Source organism: Salvelinus alpinus, chromosome 36 (genome assembly GCF_045679555.1).
Source record: "Salvelinus alpinus chromosome 36, SLU_Salpinus.1, whole genome shotgun sequence".
Taxonomy (NCBI): domain Eukaryota; kingdom Metazoa; phylum Chordata; class Actinopteri; order Salmoniformes; family Salmonidae; genus Salvelinus; species Salvelinus alpinus.
Window position 1 is genome coordinate 18260263 of NC_092121.1, and position 17432 is coordinate 18277694.

Below are 17432 nucleotides of genomic sequence, written 5' to 3' on the forward strand. Positions count from 1 at the left end.
CTAAAATGTAACAGCCCCCTACAAATATGTATCAGTGTGACCAGAAGCAGGCTGTACTGTAATTGAATTATTGAGTCCACTGATAAAATTCTATTATATCCCCAAAATGGTGAGCGTGTGTTCAGGCGGTGTTCTTAACCTTCTGGTCCCCTTGATTTACTGGTTGAAAGTCTATTCCTACAACAATAATGTGGCTCTTTGAAAGATTATCATTGAAAGAATATTAATGATTGAAAAATATCTGACATGTTAAACACTACAGATTTTAACACTACTTTTTTCCCAAAAATGTTATCCCTCACAAGAGCCAAATGAAAAAGCTGCAATGTCACCCAATTCAACTGGAGCAGTAATCCAGCCATGTCCATAGACATCTTGGTATGGAAAGAAACTGACCTGGGATGCATTGCCTCTGGGCTCTGTTGTTCCTTTGTCATGGGCTAATGTTTGCGTGGACACACACATGCCTCCTCAGGGTGAATACTAGTCCCTACCCCTCGGATCACAAGTTCAATTAATTTCACAGTTGGCAGCACCCACAGTCCTTTTGCCCAGCCTGTTGTCTGGGGCTGGAGAGAGATGGAAGAATATGATGTGCCTCGAGCTGCAGTCTCTCCCCCCATGAAGACTCAACTCGCCCAGGGACAGATCTGGTCTGATAGAACCGCTGTGCTGCCTGCCTGCTTCCCTGTCTGCCTGCCTGCCCGCCTGCCTGGCTGACTGTCTGTCTGCACTCGCCTGCCTGCATGCCTGCCTGCCTGGCGGCCTGTCTGCCTGCATGCCTGCCACATATTACAAGTGTCCAGACACAGAGAAAAAAAATGTCCAGACACCTGAAATGATAAGGATACAAGAGGAGATGAGTGTCCAGACACCTGAAATGATAAGGATACAAGAGGAGATGAGAGTGTCCAGACACCTGAAATGATAAGGATACAAGAGGAGATGAGAGTATCAAGACACCTGAAATGATAAGGATACAAGAGGAGATGAGAGTGTCTAGACACCTGAAATGATAAGGATACAAGAGGAGATGAGAGTATCAAGACACCTGAAATGATAAGGATACAAGAGGAGATGAGAGTGTCCAGACACCTGAAATGATAAGGATACAAGAGGAGATGAGTGTCCAGACACCTGAAATGATAAGGATACAAGAGGAGATGAGAGTATCAAGACACTTGAAATGATAAGGATACAAGAGGAGATGAGAGTATCAAGACACCTGAAATGATAAGGCTACAAGAGGAGATGAGTGTCCAGACACCTGAAATGATAAGGATACAAGAGGAGATGAGAGTGTCCAGACACCTGAAATGATAAGGATACAAGAGTAGATGAGTGTCTAGACACCTGAAATGATAAGGATACAAGAGGAGATGAGTGTCCAGACACCTGAAATGATAAGGATACAAGAGGAGATGAGTGTCCAGACACCTGAAATGATAAGGATACCAGAGGAGATGAGTGTCCAGACACCTGAAATGATAAGGATACAAGAGGAGATGAGAGTATCAAGACACCTGAAATGATAAGGATACAAGAGGAGATGAGAGTGTCCAGACACCTGAAATGATAAGGATACAAGAGGAGATGAGAGTGTCCAGACACCTGAAATGATAAGGATACAAGAGGAGATGAGAGTGTCCAGACACCTGAAATGATAAGGATACAAGAGGAGATGAGAGTGTCCAGACACCTGAAATGATAAGGATACAAGAGGAGATGAGAGTGCTAAATGCATCATTACTGCTCCATAAAGGCAAATTATTTATTTTCCTTTCCTATAAAACATCTTAGATGTTATTTAGTCATGTTTCTGTATTTTACTCTATATTATTGAACCCCATCACACCAAAAATATTCTGATATGTGATAATCTAAACCCAAGCCGATGCATAAGACTCTAATTTGACTTAGTTAATTATAGTTGAAAGGTAACATTTATAGTTGAAAGGTAACATTTTTTGCCAGTAAATCATAGTTTGCCGTTGTAATCAACTTGGCTATATAAAAAATAAAGATTCTCAAGATTTTGGTGTTAGAAAATGCCATTACTGATGGGCGGTGTCGACAGTTCATGAGAACGTGCACCACAATGATTTGTTTGAAGACAAATAGCTGCTATTATAAGATATGGCCTTCAAAGCCACTGTTCTCCATGGCCAGATTAATGGGACCAGCCTCTTGCCGATATCACACTGCAACATGATGAACGGGAAATTAGCATAAAAGACTCCTTGCATTCTCTTAATGAGCTTTAATAAAAAGTGGCCACACAGCATGAGGAAATGGTCCTGATTGATGTCTCACATTATTGGGGATTGCACCCCTCAGAACTCCAAAAACCTTGTGTTCTGCCTGGTTCTCCTGCCCTCTCTCTCTATCCCTCTCCTTCTCTCTCCATCTCTCTCTTCTTCTCTCTCATTCTCTCTGTCAGTACTGCCTGCTGCTGAAGCCTGGTTCCTTCCTTTCCAGGACAACACCCAAGGGACAGTCTAGTGATAACAGGCCTGTCATACCGGCCCACTCTCGGCTCTCACACCTCTATTTTATTCAATAGCACAGTTCTGAAGTCAACCCGCGTTTTCCTTCATGCCACAAATATTAGATTTTTCATATCCCTAAGCAACAACTCCCTTCATCAGGGTGTCTTCAATGTGAACAACACAGAGCTGTGTTTCTGAATGGGTTATGGATTTGTTTAGGATGTCAATACTATGTTCGTGTTACAGGTCTGAGAGAGAGTTAACACGCTGTGCTTCCCTGCAACGCTGCTGGGTTTTCACGCTCAACAGTTTCTCATGTGTATCAAGAATGGTCCACCACCCAAAGGACATCCAGACAACTTGACACAACTGTGGGAAGTATTAGAGTCAACATGGGCCTGCATCCCTGTGGAACGCTTTCGACACATTATAGAGTCCATGCCCGACGAATTGAGGCTGTTCTGAGAGCAAAAGGGTTTGCAAATCAATATTAGGAAGGTGTTCCTAATGTTTTGAACACTCAGTGTGTATATATATATATATATATATATATATATATATATATATATATATATATATACTGTATACATGTGAGGGAAAATGTACTGCTCTAGTGTATGGACCTGTCCTTCTTCCTCTTGTCACTCTAAATCTACTCTGAGGCGTTGTCTAATGAAGCAGCCAGCGGAGAGTGTATGATGATTATGGATCAGCCGCAATTGTGATTTTGGGACGCCATTCCACCGAGCTGCAATTACCAGCCATTTGTGGCTGGAATGAGAGCTTGTCGCTTGCAGCTCAATGTTCCACCACCACCATTATGCCGAAAAGCTAAAGGATTTGATGTGCATAACAAAACACACATCTCATTGCTCGTTCTGATTTGCACTCACTGCAGTTTTCTCTCTCTCTGATGAGCTGATTGTGGATATTCCTGTGTGTGTGTATGTGTGTGTGTGCGTGTGTGTGTGTGTGTGTGTGTGTGTGTGTGTGTGTGTGTGTGTGTGTGTGTGTGTGTGTGTGTGTGTGTGTGTGTGTGTGTGTGTGTGTGTGTGTGTGTGTGTGTGTGTGTGTGTGTGTGTGTGTGTGTGTGTGTGTGTGTGTGTGTTTGTGTGCACCTGTGTCTCTATTTATGAGTAAATACATTCTGAAAAATGTAGACACGCCATCGGCTTTCCACATCAGCTAAGAGATTGTCCCTCCCTGTACACATCACAGCCAACAAACCCCCAATTACACAGCCTCGCCTGGGCTTCTTGCAGTGTTTTGGCATTTGGGTGTCAGATGGTTTGTATCTCTCAGCCATTTGCTCCATTTGTGTCAGCTTTGGTCCAGCTTTGAATGAGCTATCCCTTCAACGTAATGGCAGAACCTCCCTTTACAGAACAACAGCCTTTCTTCAATAGCAGCACTGAGTGTCTGGGCCACATACAGCACAGTACTGTAGCTGTCCTGCTATGCATGCTAGATCTGCTCTCCCTGGTATTAGTATTCAGACAGGTGTGGTATGGTCACTGCTGCTCTTCTGGTGTCGGCTAGCTTGTTGGCGTCATGCTGACAGAAGCAATTCCATGTCCACCACTGCCCTGTGCTGCTCTCTCCTCATAATAGATATTGACAGGTGGAGTGCAGATAACACTAATCTCCATCCTAACATGATTGGATATGTCATAGAGGGCTTTTTCATCATTATAGCATTCAATTCACAACTTTGTCGGCCCGCTAATAGCATTTCATGCTAGCATACGCCGTGCCCTGTAGCTGAATGGCTGTGTAATTGTCACCCTTCCTCTCTTCTCTGGTTCCTCGTGCTCCAGCCCAGCAGGTAATAAGCCCTGCCAGTGATCTTATACTTCATCTTTACTTCAACCCCCAAGCTGAAGGCTGCGTGGTTTCCTCATCTCTCGCTAGTGTCCGACTGTTTCCCTGTTTACATAAAAAATGCTGTTTTATAACTTGCCATCAAAATGCAGTTGATGAATAATGCATGTCTCTTATTAATGAGCTTATGGAGCACGCAACCCTAATACAGATAGAGACAGCATATATCCCTGCCCTAATAAAAGGTTGTGTATCTACAGTGGGGCAAAAAAGTATTTAGTCAGCCACCAATTGTGCAAGTTCTCCCACTTAAAAAGATGAGAGAGGCCTGTAATTTTCATCATAGGTACACTTCAACTATGACAGACAAAATGAGAAAAAAAATCCAGAAAATCACATTGTAGGATTTTTTATGAATTTATTTGCAAATTATGGTGGAAAATAAGTATTTGGTCAATAACAAAAGTTTATCTCAATACTTTGTTATATACCCTTTGTTGGCAATGACAGAGGTCAAACGTTTTCTGTAAGTCTTCACAAGGTTTTCACACACTGTTGCTGGTATTTTGGCCCATTCCTCCATGCAGATCTCCTCTAGAGCAGTGATGTTTTGGGGCTGTTTGCTGGGCAACACGGACTTTCAACTCCCTCCAAAGATTTTCTATGGGGTTGAGATCTGGAGACTGGCTAGGCCACTCCAGGACCTTGAAATGCTTCTTACGAAGCCACTCCTTCGTTGCCCGGGCGGTGTGTTTGGGATCATTGTCATGCTGAAAGACCCAGCCACGTTTCATCTTCAATGCCCTTGCTGATGGAAGGAGGTTTTCACTCAAAATCTCACGATACATGGCCCCATTCATTCTTTCCTTTACACGGATCAGTCGTCCCGGTCCCTTTGCAGAAAAACAGCCCCAAAGCATGATGTTTCCACCCCCATGCTTCACAGTAGGTATGGTGTTCTTTGGATGCAACTCAGCATTCTTTGTCCTCCAAACACGACGAATTGAGTTTTTACCAAAAAGTTCTATTTTGGTTTCATCTGACCATATGACATTCTCCCAATCTTCTTCTGGATCATCCAAATGCTCTCTAGCAAACTTCAGACGGGCCTGGACATGTACTGGCTTAAGCAGGGGGACACGTCTGGCACTGCAGGATTTGAGTCCCTGGCGGCGTAGTGTGTTACTGATGGTAGGCTTTGTTACTTTGGTCCCAGCTCTCTGCAGGTCATTCACTAGGTCCCCCCCGTGTGGTTCTGGGATTTTTGCTCACCGTTCTTGTGATCATTTTGACCCCACGGGGTGAGATCTTGCGTGGAGCCCCAGATCGAGGGAGATTATCAGTGGTCTTGTATGTCTTCCATTTCCTAATAATTGCTCCCACAGTTGATTTCTTCAAACCAAGCTGCTTACCTATTGCAGATTCAGTCTTCCCAGCCTGGTGCAGGTCTACAATTTTGTTTCTGCTGTCCTTTGACAGCTCTTTGGTCTTGGCCATAGTGGAGTTTGGAGTGTGACTGTTTGAGGTTGTGGACAGGTGTCTTTTATACTGATAACAAGTTCAAACAGGTGCCATTAATACAGGTAACGAGTGGAGGACAGAGGAGCCTCTTAAAGAAGAAGTTACAGGTCTGTGAGAGCCAGAAATCTTGCTTGTTTGTAGGTGACCAAATACTTATTTTCCACCATAATTTGCAAATAAATTCATAAAAAATCCTACAATGTGATTTTCTGGATTTTTTTTTCTCATTTTGTCTGTCATAGTTGAAGTGTACCTATGATGAAAATTACAGGCCTCTCTCATCTTTTTAAGTGGGAGAACTTGCACAATTGGTGGCTGACTAAATACTTTTTTGCCCCACTGTATATACAATATATAGATGTAAATTAATCCTTCAAATAACCTGCCTGACATTGTCTTTAATATGGTGTGATGTTTCCAACTGTATGAGCAAACTAATGAAATATAAAGACAGGGGGAATGTTTTACATTTTAGCAGATGCTCTTATCCAGAGTGACTTACAGGAGCAATTAGGGTTAAGTGCCTTGCTCAAGGGCATACCGACAGATTTTTCACCTACTCGGCTCGGGAATTTGACCCAGCGACCTTTCAGTTACTGGCCCAACGCACAGTGTCTCCCGACCCCTCCTGTCTCAGCCTCCAGTATTTATGCTGCAGTAGTTTATGTGTCGGGGGCTAGGGTCAGTTTGTTATATCTGGAGTATTTCTCCTGTCTTATCTGGTGTCCTGTGTGAATTATGCTACTATGCTCTCTCTGATTCTCTCTCTCTGATTCTCTCTCTCTGATTCTCTCTCTCTTTTTCTTTCTCTCTTTCTCACTCGCTTTCTTTCTTTCTTTCTTTCTTTCTTTCTTTCTTTCTTTCGCTCTCTCGGAGGACCTGAGCCCTAGGACCATGCCTCAGGACTACCTGGCCTGATGACTCCTTGCTGTCCCCAGTCCACCTGGCCGTACTGCTGCTCCAGTTTCAACTGTCCTGCCTGCGGCTATGGAACCCTGACCTGTTCACCGGGCGTGCTACCTGTCCCAGACCTGCTGTTTTTAACTCTCTAGAGACAGCAGGAGCGGTAGAGATACTCTGAATGATTGGCTATGAAAAGCCAACTGACATTTACTCCTGAGGTGCTGACCTGTTGCACCCTTGAAAACCACTGTGATTATTATTATTTGACCCTGCTGGTCATCTATGAACATTTGAACATCTTGGCCATGTTCTGTTATAATCTCCACCCGGCATAGCCAGAAGAGGACTGGCCACCCCTCATAGCCTTTTTCCTATCTAGGTCTCTTCCTAGGTTCTGGCCTTTCTAGGGAGTTTTTCCTAGCCACCGTGCTTCTACACCTGCATTGCTTGCTGTTTGGGGTTTTAGGCTGGGTTTCTGTACAGCACTTTGAGATATCAGCTGATGTAATAAGGGCTTTATCAATACATTTGATTTGATTTTGATTTGATTTGACTTAACCACTAGGCTACCATCCGCCACTTCAGGAGCTCATAACATTAAGTCACACAGAGATAATCACAACGTTATAGCGTACAGTGCCCTTGCTTTTCAACATAGTAAGAGATACAGACAGTTATGAATGGAATGCTATGTAAAGGATAGAATGAATAGGAGTCTCTTAAACCTGAGGAGAACTATAATAAGGTATACCAGCCTCCCAAGGACTTTTACCTGCATCACACTTAACGTGTGCTTTAATGTGTGAGATCACAAATACAAATTCCCTACAAAAGGCTATACAGTTATGTTTGTATTGCTGTGCAAGTTGGTGTATCATTTTCACAAAGCACATTCATACAACATGATACAAATGTGAAAATCATTTAACTGAATAGTAAACACTGTCGCACACACTGAATCCTAACTCAAGCTCAACAGGCACATTGGAATTCAAGGAGGCTCTGCGATTCTATTCTGAAGTGGTACGTCCTCAAGAATAAATGCACCAACTCCTGATATGGAGATGGGAGAAAGATAATTATATTTCCAATTTGAGATAAAGACACTTTGGGATAAGTAAGCAATGAATGAATGCATATCTAGGTGTTTCCATGCCAATTCATAATGCAGAGTACCATCAAAACTCAGATGGCATCAATATGCATATTGCTCTTGCACGCGCACACACACCATACATGCTGATCCATCTCAGGCACTTCAAATGTGATTTCACTGGACAAACACACACAACAGCAGTGCATAATGCATGAAATGACCATGGATCACTAGAGGTGATGTGAGGGTATCAGTGTGTTTATCAGAAAGAAACATGAATTTGTTCTTAACTGACTTGCCTAGTTAAATAAACGTAAAATAAAACAAATAAAATAAATAAGAAAAATCAGAAGGCTAGCGGATAGAGAGCTGAGTCCCAGCCCACAGCCACCCAGGCCACTGTTAAAGGCATGTGGGACTAAGGGAGCATGAGACTCATGAAGCCAACCTAATCACTTCCTTTAGCCTGCTTCTTTAATAGACAGGCTGAATAAGGATTATAATCAATTCATATTGTGCATTTGGCTGTTCCAGATTCCTACAGCACAGAGCAGAGGCTGTACACTGCTCAGAGACATGCTCATCAGGAGAGAGAAGGAAAACACAGCTTGTGCCAATGTGGCTCTTGCTGAGAACAGAAAGGAACAAGGTCAGTGAGAGCAGTGTCGCTCGATAGCCTTTATGGGTTTGTGAACTATTCACAAGGATCTTTTATACATCTGAATTCATCTATGATTTACCTTCACCCTGCTGCATTGATTGACTGATTGATTTTGGATTACGATCGAAAAGAATGTCAAGATTATCTAAAATACCAGTTGCAAACAATTTGTTCACATATTCATATGTAACGCAACATTTGGCACACTATGACACAAACTGTTATGTCACAACAGACATGACCTTAACAAGAAGCACTTTAGATGTCTTGCAAGAGCGCTAACTCTGAATAGTACCCTGGTTCTTAAAATAAAAATGGATTGCGCCTCTTTCCAAAGACAGGCAACAAAGAGAATATTCTCCCATCAACTATATCACCATGAATAAATCCTTTAGAATTTCTACCTGTCTTTTTTTAGACAGAAAACTCATAATAGTGGGGAGAGAGTCGTATGCGTGTGAAGGTAGAGAGTTCTGTGCCTCCGTCACAATGGCCCAATATTACAGTCCGTCTTGGTGCTCAGGCCTGTCCATTAGGATCAAGCTGGCAGGGCCATGCGTGGCATGCCTCTCCTCCTCCCCTGGCTGTCACACAGCCGAAGGGCACAGTGAAGTGGTCACAGTAGACTGGTCAGGAGGGGCGATGGAGTCCTGGGCGGCTCGCGCTACTGGGAGGTTACTCAGGGGTCAAGCTTTTAACACCCTCCCAGTCTGGCGTGAACAGTAGAGGTCACAGCTAAGACACTCTGCCCAGCCATTTCCTTTTCCACTTGTCTTGGAACCGTAACACTTAACTACAGGGCGTGGTACACCTTTACTCCTCTGACTGTGCCTCTTAGTGATATAGTGGGGCGGCAGGTAGCCTAGTGGTTAGACCGTTGGGCCAGGAACCGAAAGGTTGCTAGATCGAATCCCTGAGCTGCCAAGGAAAAAATCTGTTGTTCTGCCCCTGAACAAGGCAGTTAATTAACCCACTATTCCTAGGCCATCTTTGTAAATAAGAATTTGTTCATAAATGACTTCCCCTACCAATGTGGAGCCTCAGGGATTAGAGAAAAAGGGAGTGGGAGGGCTGCAGCACTGTCCCTATGAGACAAGGTCACCTTAAATGGATTGGGATGAGGAGAAACCAATTCCCCCTGGGACAAAATCAGGGAGCAACTTATGAAAAAATAATTAAGCAGGATGCACATCAGTGGATGTCACAGCCAGAGGGGTAGGGGTGAGGGGGGGACACAAAAAATCCTTAAGACAAGGGTAATGTTTGTTCACTTGATATCTGAAATTGTCGCGATGGACAAAGGATAATTTTTTTAACCTCAAAAACAGTTTGGTTTTGTGAAAGGAGTTACTTTTGAAGGAAAAAGGCCTGGAGTTCAGAATGACGAAATTACATTTGAAACAATATTATGAAATATTCGACCGACATTAGTCTACGCCCAATGCCCTCCCATTTTTGTCTTAAGTCAGTTAGGACAAACAGATTAGCATTTATTACATTCGTAACATAACTTAGCTTTGGTAAGATTTTTATTTTCACAACCAATTAGTAATTTGCAAGGTTAATGTCTCATTTGAGGACAAATCATTTCTAACTCTGATTTATGGCTGTTCCTGTCACAGCCGCCAAATGAAGTAGACCAAAGCGCAGCATAGTGAGCGTACATATTCCTCTTTATTAGGATGACGCCGACAAAAACAATAAACAATACAAAAACAACCGTGAAGCTTAAGGCTATAGTGCCACAAACAAAGACAACCTCCCACAAAGACAGGTGGGAAAAAGGGCTACCTAAGTATGGTTCTCAATCAGAGACAACGATAGACAGTTGATTGAGAACCCTACCCGGCCAAAACATAGAAATACAAATAATAGAACTAAAGAACATATAATACCCACCCCAAACCACACCCTGACCAAACCAAATAGAGACATAAAAAGGCTCTCTAAGGTCAGGGCGTGACAGTACCGCCCCCCCCCCCAAAGGTGCGGACTCCGGCCGCAAAACCTGAACCTATAGGGGAGGGTCTGGGTGGGCATCTATCCACGGTAGTGGCTCAGGTGCGGGACGCAGAACCCGCTCCACCACTGGCTCACCCCACTTTGGTGGCACCTCTGGTGCGGGGACCCTCGTCGCCGACCCCGGACCGGGCACCGTCGCTGGGGACCCTGGACCGGGCACTGTCGCTGGAGGCTCCAGACCGGAGACCGTCGCTGGAGGCTTCGTGCTATGGATCATCACTGGAGGCTTCTTGCCATGGATCATCACTGGAGGCTTCGTGCCATGGATCATCACTGGAGGCTTCGTGCCATGGATCATCACTGGAGGCTTCTTGCCATGAATCATCACTGGAGGCTTTGTGCCATGGATCATCACTGGAGGCTTCTTGCCATGGATCATCACTGGAGGCTTCGTGCCATGGATCATCACTGGAGGCTTCTTGCCATGGATCATCACTGGAGGCTTCTTGCCATGGATCATCACTGGAGGCTTCTTGCCATGGATCATCATTGGAGTGAGGAGACGTATGGGCAGTCTGGTACGTGGAGCTGCCACAGGGCTCACCAGGCTGGGGAGACATACAGGAGGCTTAGTTCTGGGCGCAGGCACAGGACTCACCAGGCTGGAGAGACATACAGGAGGCCTTGTCCTTGACAGAGGCACCGGATACACTGGGCTGTGGAGGCGCACTGGAGGTCTCGAGCTTAGAGCCTGCACAACCCGTCCTGGCTGGGTGGTTATCTTCACCCTGCAAATGCGGGGCGCTGGCACAGGACACACTGGGCTGTGCAGACGTACCGGAGACACAGTGCGCAGAGCCGGCGCAGGATATACTGGGCCGAGGAGGCGCACTGGAGGTCTGGAGAGCAGGGCTGGCACAACCCCTCCTGGCTGGATGCTCACCCTAGCCCGGTAGATGCGGGGAGCTGGGATGTATCGCACTGGGCTGGGAACACGCATTGGAGACACCGTGCGCTCCACCGCATAACACGGTGCCTGACCAGTACGACGCTCGCCACGGTAAGCACGAGGAGTTGGCTCAGGTCTCCAACCTGACTCAGCCAATCTCCTCGTGTTCCCCCCCCAAAACATTTTTTGGGGGGCTGCCTCTCGGGCTTCCTTGCTAGCCGTGTTCTCTCGTAACGATGCCGTTCCACCTTTGCTGCCTCCAGCTCCTCCTTGGGACGACGATATTCCCCAGCCTGCCTCCAGGGTCCTTTACCGTCCAGGATTTCCTCCCAAGTCCATGAGTCCCCCTTACCACGCTGCTTGGTCCTTTTGTGGTGGGAGATTCTGTCACGGCCGTCAACAGAAGTAGACCAAGGTGCAGCGTGGTGAGCGTACATATTCCTCTTTATTAGGATGATGCCGACAAAAACAATGAACAATACAAAAACAACCGTGATGCTTAAGGCTATAGTGCCACAAACAAAGACAACCTCCCACAAAGACAGGTGGGAAAAAGGGCTACCTAAGTATGGTTCTCAATCAGAGACAACGATAGACAGCTGATTGAGAACCCTACCCGGCCAAAACATAGAAATACAAATAATAGAACTAAAGAACATAGAATACCCACCCCAAATCACACCCTGACCAAACCAAATAGAGACATAAAAAGGCTCTCTTAGGTCAGGGTGTGACAGTTCCACTCCAATATACCTCTAATCTGTCAAACATCTTGGATAGTTTTATTGTAACAATAAGATTTTCTATCTCAAATTCTCCAACAACCTTGCAATGACCTCCAAACAATGCAGGAAGAAGCCCATCCCTCTTCAGAAACTCCTCCAAGTGGAGATACTTATATCAGCTGGCAGATATATCTTCACCAGCTTCAAAAACACCTTTTATCAATTCAATGTTTGTCATTTAGATGAATGAAGTGGAATCTCCTGAAGGATTTCCTCTGTGGCAGCTGCTTGGCCTTTAGCTGTGTCTAATAAATCTGTTGTGGTCCACAGTGGCTAAATGGACACGTCTGCCTGGCCAATCCATCATGGAAGAGTGGAGATGGATAGACATTGCCAATTCAAACCACTCACTGATATCATTTATAAATCACACTCACTGCACAAGCCTTCCAACAGACACTTCACTAGCCAGCCACAAAAACTATCTCCTGTGAGCTATATGAGCTTGCTACTTTACGTTAGCATGCAGCCCCATAGTGCCTGTATCAGTAGAGTGTACGCCCCCACAGAGAACTAAAGGATTTTGCTCAATAAAATTTGAGGTCATTCCTATTGTACTAAGCAGTTGTTTTTCTTGTAACTATCTTGATTGTAGACTCCGTTATATCTCCCTATTCGCATATGGATATTCATGAATACATATTTACAGTACCACGTGAATGCATGGGGAAAAGAATATCAGAATATCATAACACACACTTGAAATTAACTTGAAAGGAATTTAGGGACTGAAGAGAGATGCTAGAGATACAGTATGGTGTACTGTAGCAGGGTTACAGTATGGTGTATTGTAGCAGGGTTACAGTATGGTGTATTGTAGCAGGGTTACAGTATGGTGTATTGTAGCAGGGTTACAGTATGGTGTATTGTAGCAGGGTTACAGTATGGTGTATTGTAGCAGGGTTACAGTATGGTGTATTGTAGCAGGGTTACAGTATGGTGTATTGTAGCAGGGTTACAGTATGGTGTATTGTAGCAGGGTTACAGAATGGTGTATTGTAGCAGGATTACAGAATGGTGTATTGTAGCAGGGTTACAGTATGGTGTATTGTAGCAGGGTTACAGTATGGTGTATTGTAGCAGGGTTACAGTATGGTGTATTGTAGCAGGGTTACAGTATGGTGTACTGTAGCAGGGTTACAGTATGGTGTATTGTAGCAGGGTTACAGTATGGTGTATTGTAGCAAGGTTACAGTATGGTGTATTGTAGCAGGGTTACAGTATGGTGTACTGTAGCAGGGTTACAGTATGGTGTATTGTAGCAGGGTTACAGTATGGTGTATTGTAGCAGGGTTACAGTATGGTGTATTGTAGCAGGGTTACAGTATGGTGTATTGTAGCAGGGTTACAGTATGGTGTATTGTAGCAGGGTTACAGTATGGTGTACTGTAGCAGGGTTACAGTATGGTGTATTGTAGCAGGGTTACAGTATGGTGTATTGTAGCAGGGTTACAGTATGGTGTATTGTAGCAGGGTTACAGTATGGTGTATTGTAGCAGGGTTACAGTATGGTGTATTGTAGCAGGGTTACAGTATGGTGTACTGTAGCAGGGTTACAGTATGGTGTATTGTAGCAGGGTTACAGTATGGTGTATTGTAGCAGGGTTACAGTATGGTGTATTGTAGCAGGGTTACAGTATGGTGTATTGTAGCAGGGTTACAGTATGGTGTATTGTAGCAGGGTTACAGTATGGTGTACTGTAGCAGGGTTACAGTATGGTGTATTGTAGCAGGGTTACAGTATGGTGTATTGTAGCAGGGTTACAGTATGGTGTATTGTAGCAGGGTTACCGTATGGTGTATTGTAGCAGGGTTACAGTATGGTGTATTGTAGCAGGGTTACAGTATGGTGTACTGTAGCAGGGTTACAGTATGGTGTATTGTAGCAGGGTTACAGTATGGTGTATTGTAGCAGGGTTACAGTATGGTGTATTGTAGCAGGGTTACAGTATGGTGTATTGTAGCAGGGTTACAGTATGGTGTATTGTAGCAGGGTTACAGTATGGTGTACTGTAGCAGGGTTACAGTATGGTGTATTGTAGCAGGGTTACAGTATGGTGTATTGTAGCAGGGTTACAGTATGGTGTATTGTAGCAGGGTTACAGTATGGTGTATTGTAGCAGGGTTACAGTATGGTGTATTGTAGCAGGGTTACAGTATGGTGTATTGTAGCAGGGTTACAGTATGGTGTATTGTAGCAAGGTTACAGTTAGGTGTATTGTAGCAGGGTTACAGTATGGTGTATTGTAGCAGGGTTACAGTATGGTGTACTGTAGCAGGGTTACAGTATGGTGTGTTGTAGCAGGGTTACAGTATGGTGTACTGTAGCAGGGTTACATTATGGTGTATTGTAGCAGGGTTACAGTATGGTGTATTGTAGCAAGGTTACAGTATGGTGTATTGTAGCAGGGTTACAGTATGGTGTATTGTAGCAGGGTTACAGTATGGTGTACTGTAGCAGGGTTACAGTATGGTGTATTGTAGCAGGGTTACAGTATGGTGTATTGTAGCAGGGTTACAGTATGGTGTATTGTAGCAGGGTTACAGTATGGTGTATTGTAGCAGGGTTACAGTATGGTGTATTGTAGCAGGGTTACAGTATGGTGTATTGTAGCAGGGTTACAGTATGGTGTATTGTAGCAGGGTTACAGTATGGTGTATTGTAGCAGGGTTACAGTATGGTGTATTGTAGCAGGGTTACAGTATGGTGTATTGTAGCAAGGTTACAGTATGGCGTATTGTAGCAGGGTTACAGTATGGTGTATTGTAGCAGGGTTACAGTATGGTGTATTGTAGCAGGGTTACAGTATGGTGTATTGTAGCAGGGTGACAGTATGGTGTATTGTAGCAAGGTTACAGTATGGCGTATTGTAGCAGGGTTACAGTATGGTGTATTGTAGCAGGGTTACAGTATGGTGTATTGTAGCAGGGTTACAGTATGGTGTATTGTAGCAGGGTTACAGTATGGTGTATTGTAGCAGGGTCACCCCCCTTGGCATTTTTCCTATTTTGTTTCCTTACAACCTGGAATTAAAATAGATTTTTTGGGGGGGCTGTATTATTTGATTTACACAACATGCCTACCACTTTGAAGATGCAGAATATGTTTCATTGTGAAACAAACAAGAAATAAGACAAAAAGCTGAAAACTTGAGCATGCATAACTATTCACTAATCTTGAAGTTATACCTCAGATTATCAATTGGATTGAGGTCTGGGCTTTGACTAGGCCATTCCAAGACATTTAAATGTTTTCCCTTAAACCACTTGAGTGTTGCTTTAGGGTCATTGTCCTGCTGGAAGGTGAACCTGTGTCCCAGTCTCAAATCTCTGGAAGACTGAAACAGGTTTCCCTCAAGAATTTCTCTGTATTTAGCGCCATCCATCATTCCTTCAATTCTGACCAGTTTCCCAGTCCCTGCCAATGAAAAACATCCCCACGGTACGATGCTGCCACCACCATGCTTCATTTTGGGGATGGCGTTCTCGGGGTGATGAGAGGTGTTGGGTTTGCACCAGACATAGCGTTTTTCTTAATGGCCAAAAGCTACATTTTAGTCTCATCTGACCAGAGTACCTTCTTCCATATGTTTGGGGAGTCTCCCACATACCTTTTGGTGAACACCAAATGTATTTTCTTAATTCTTTCTTTAAGCAATGGATTTTTTCTGGCCACTCTTCCGTAAAGCCCAGCTCTGTGCAGTGTACGGCTTAAAGTGGTCCTATGGACAGATACTCCAATCTCCGCTGTGGAGCTTTGCAGCACCTTCAGGGTTATCTTTGGTCTCTTTGTTGCCTCTGATTAATGCCCTCCTTGCCAGTTCCGTGAGTTTTGGGTGGCGGCCCTCTCTTGGCAGGTTTGTTGAGGCGCCATATTCTTTCAATTTTTTTATAATGGATTTAATGGTGCTCTGTGGGATGTTCAAAGTTACTGATATTTTTTTATAACCCAACCCTGATCTGTACTTCTCCACAACTTTGTCCCTGACCTGTTTGGAGAGCTCCTTGGTCTTCATGGTGCCTCTTGCTTGGTAATGCCCATTGCTTAGTGGTGTTGCAGACTCTGGGGCCTTTCAGAACAGGTGTATATATACTGAGATGATGTGACAAATCACGTGACACTTAGATTGCACACAGGTGGACTTTATTTAACAAATCATGTGACTTCTGAAGGTAATTGGTTGCACCAGATCTTATTTAGGGGCTTCATAGCATAGGGGGTGAATACATATACACGTACCACTTTTCCGTTCTTTATTATTATTATTTTTTTCACTTCACAAATTTTGACTATTTTGTTTATGTCCATTACATGAAATCCAAATAAAAATCCATTTAAATTACAAGTTGTAATGCAACAAAATAGGAAAAATGCCAAGAGGGGTGAATTCTTTTGCAAGGCACTGTATATATCGTAATGACCTGGCTAGATCATAAATGAACAATTGTCCAGACAAAGAATTTAGTTTACAAATTCCAAATTTAATAACCAAACTGAACACAGGCTACTGTTTGGCCATAACCCACGCCAAATAAGGATACCCGTATAAATCAACCGTGACTGTCTCTTGTTAAGACCAGACGTGAGAGAGAGAACAATGGCTAAGCATGGTCTTAAACTGGTGATGCTCCACCCCCCAGCCAAACCCCCCCACACCGCCCACCCGCCGCTCCACCAACCATCAGGATGCCCGGTACCAGAACATTCCAGGCATTCCCGTGGTTGGCAGATAGCAGTTTGACTGGCATGTCGGACCCCGTGAACACTGGGTACTGGTAAGTACAACACAACCAACGAACAGCATAACACATAACACACAGCTGTCTGTGCAGGTCACAACAATATATATAAATATAATAAAGAAAACACGACAAATAAGAAATAAGAGAGTAAGAGAGTAAGCTATATACTGGGTCAGTGCCAATACCGGCGGTAAAACTGGTGATAGTAATAGGAGGTACAGGGAGCAGACAGAGAGCCTGTTGACAGCCAGCTGTTTGAGGTGGAAAGGTCCTCGTCTTTGTAATGACAGTTACTGTAACACCAGGCAGCAGTGATGTGGCCTAACAGGAAGGCAGAGGATTGCTGTTCAAACCCCAATTAGCCTACCTAATTTTCACATACATTCGTTGTATAAAGATATGAACATATTGAACAAACCTTATGGATTTGCAAGGAAATATTTGAATTTGAATTAGAAGCAAATGTAAAACAGTATTTGTTTTTGTCACTTGGTAAAATACC

The 17432-nt window shown here is 44.0% G+C and overlaps 1 protein-coding gene across 3 annotated transcripts in view; it reads right to left on the bottom strand.

The window, feature by feature from the left end:
- The window catches only part of LOC139564869 (protein shisa-6-like), a 74424-nt gene that overhangs the window by 41739 nt on the left and 15253 nt on the right, over positions 1 to 17432 (bottom strand). The gene's annotated exons all lie outside the window — the stretch shown is intronic.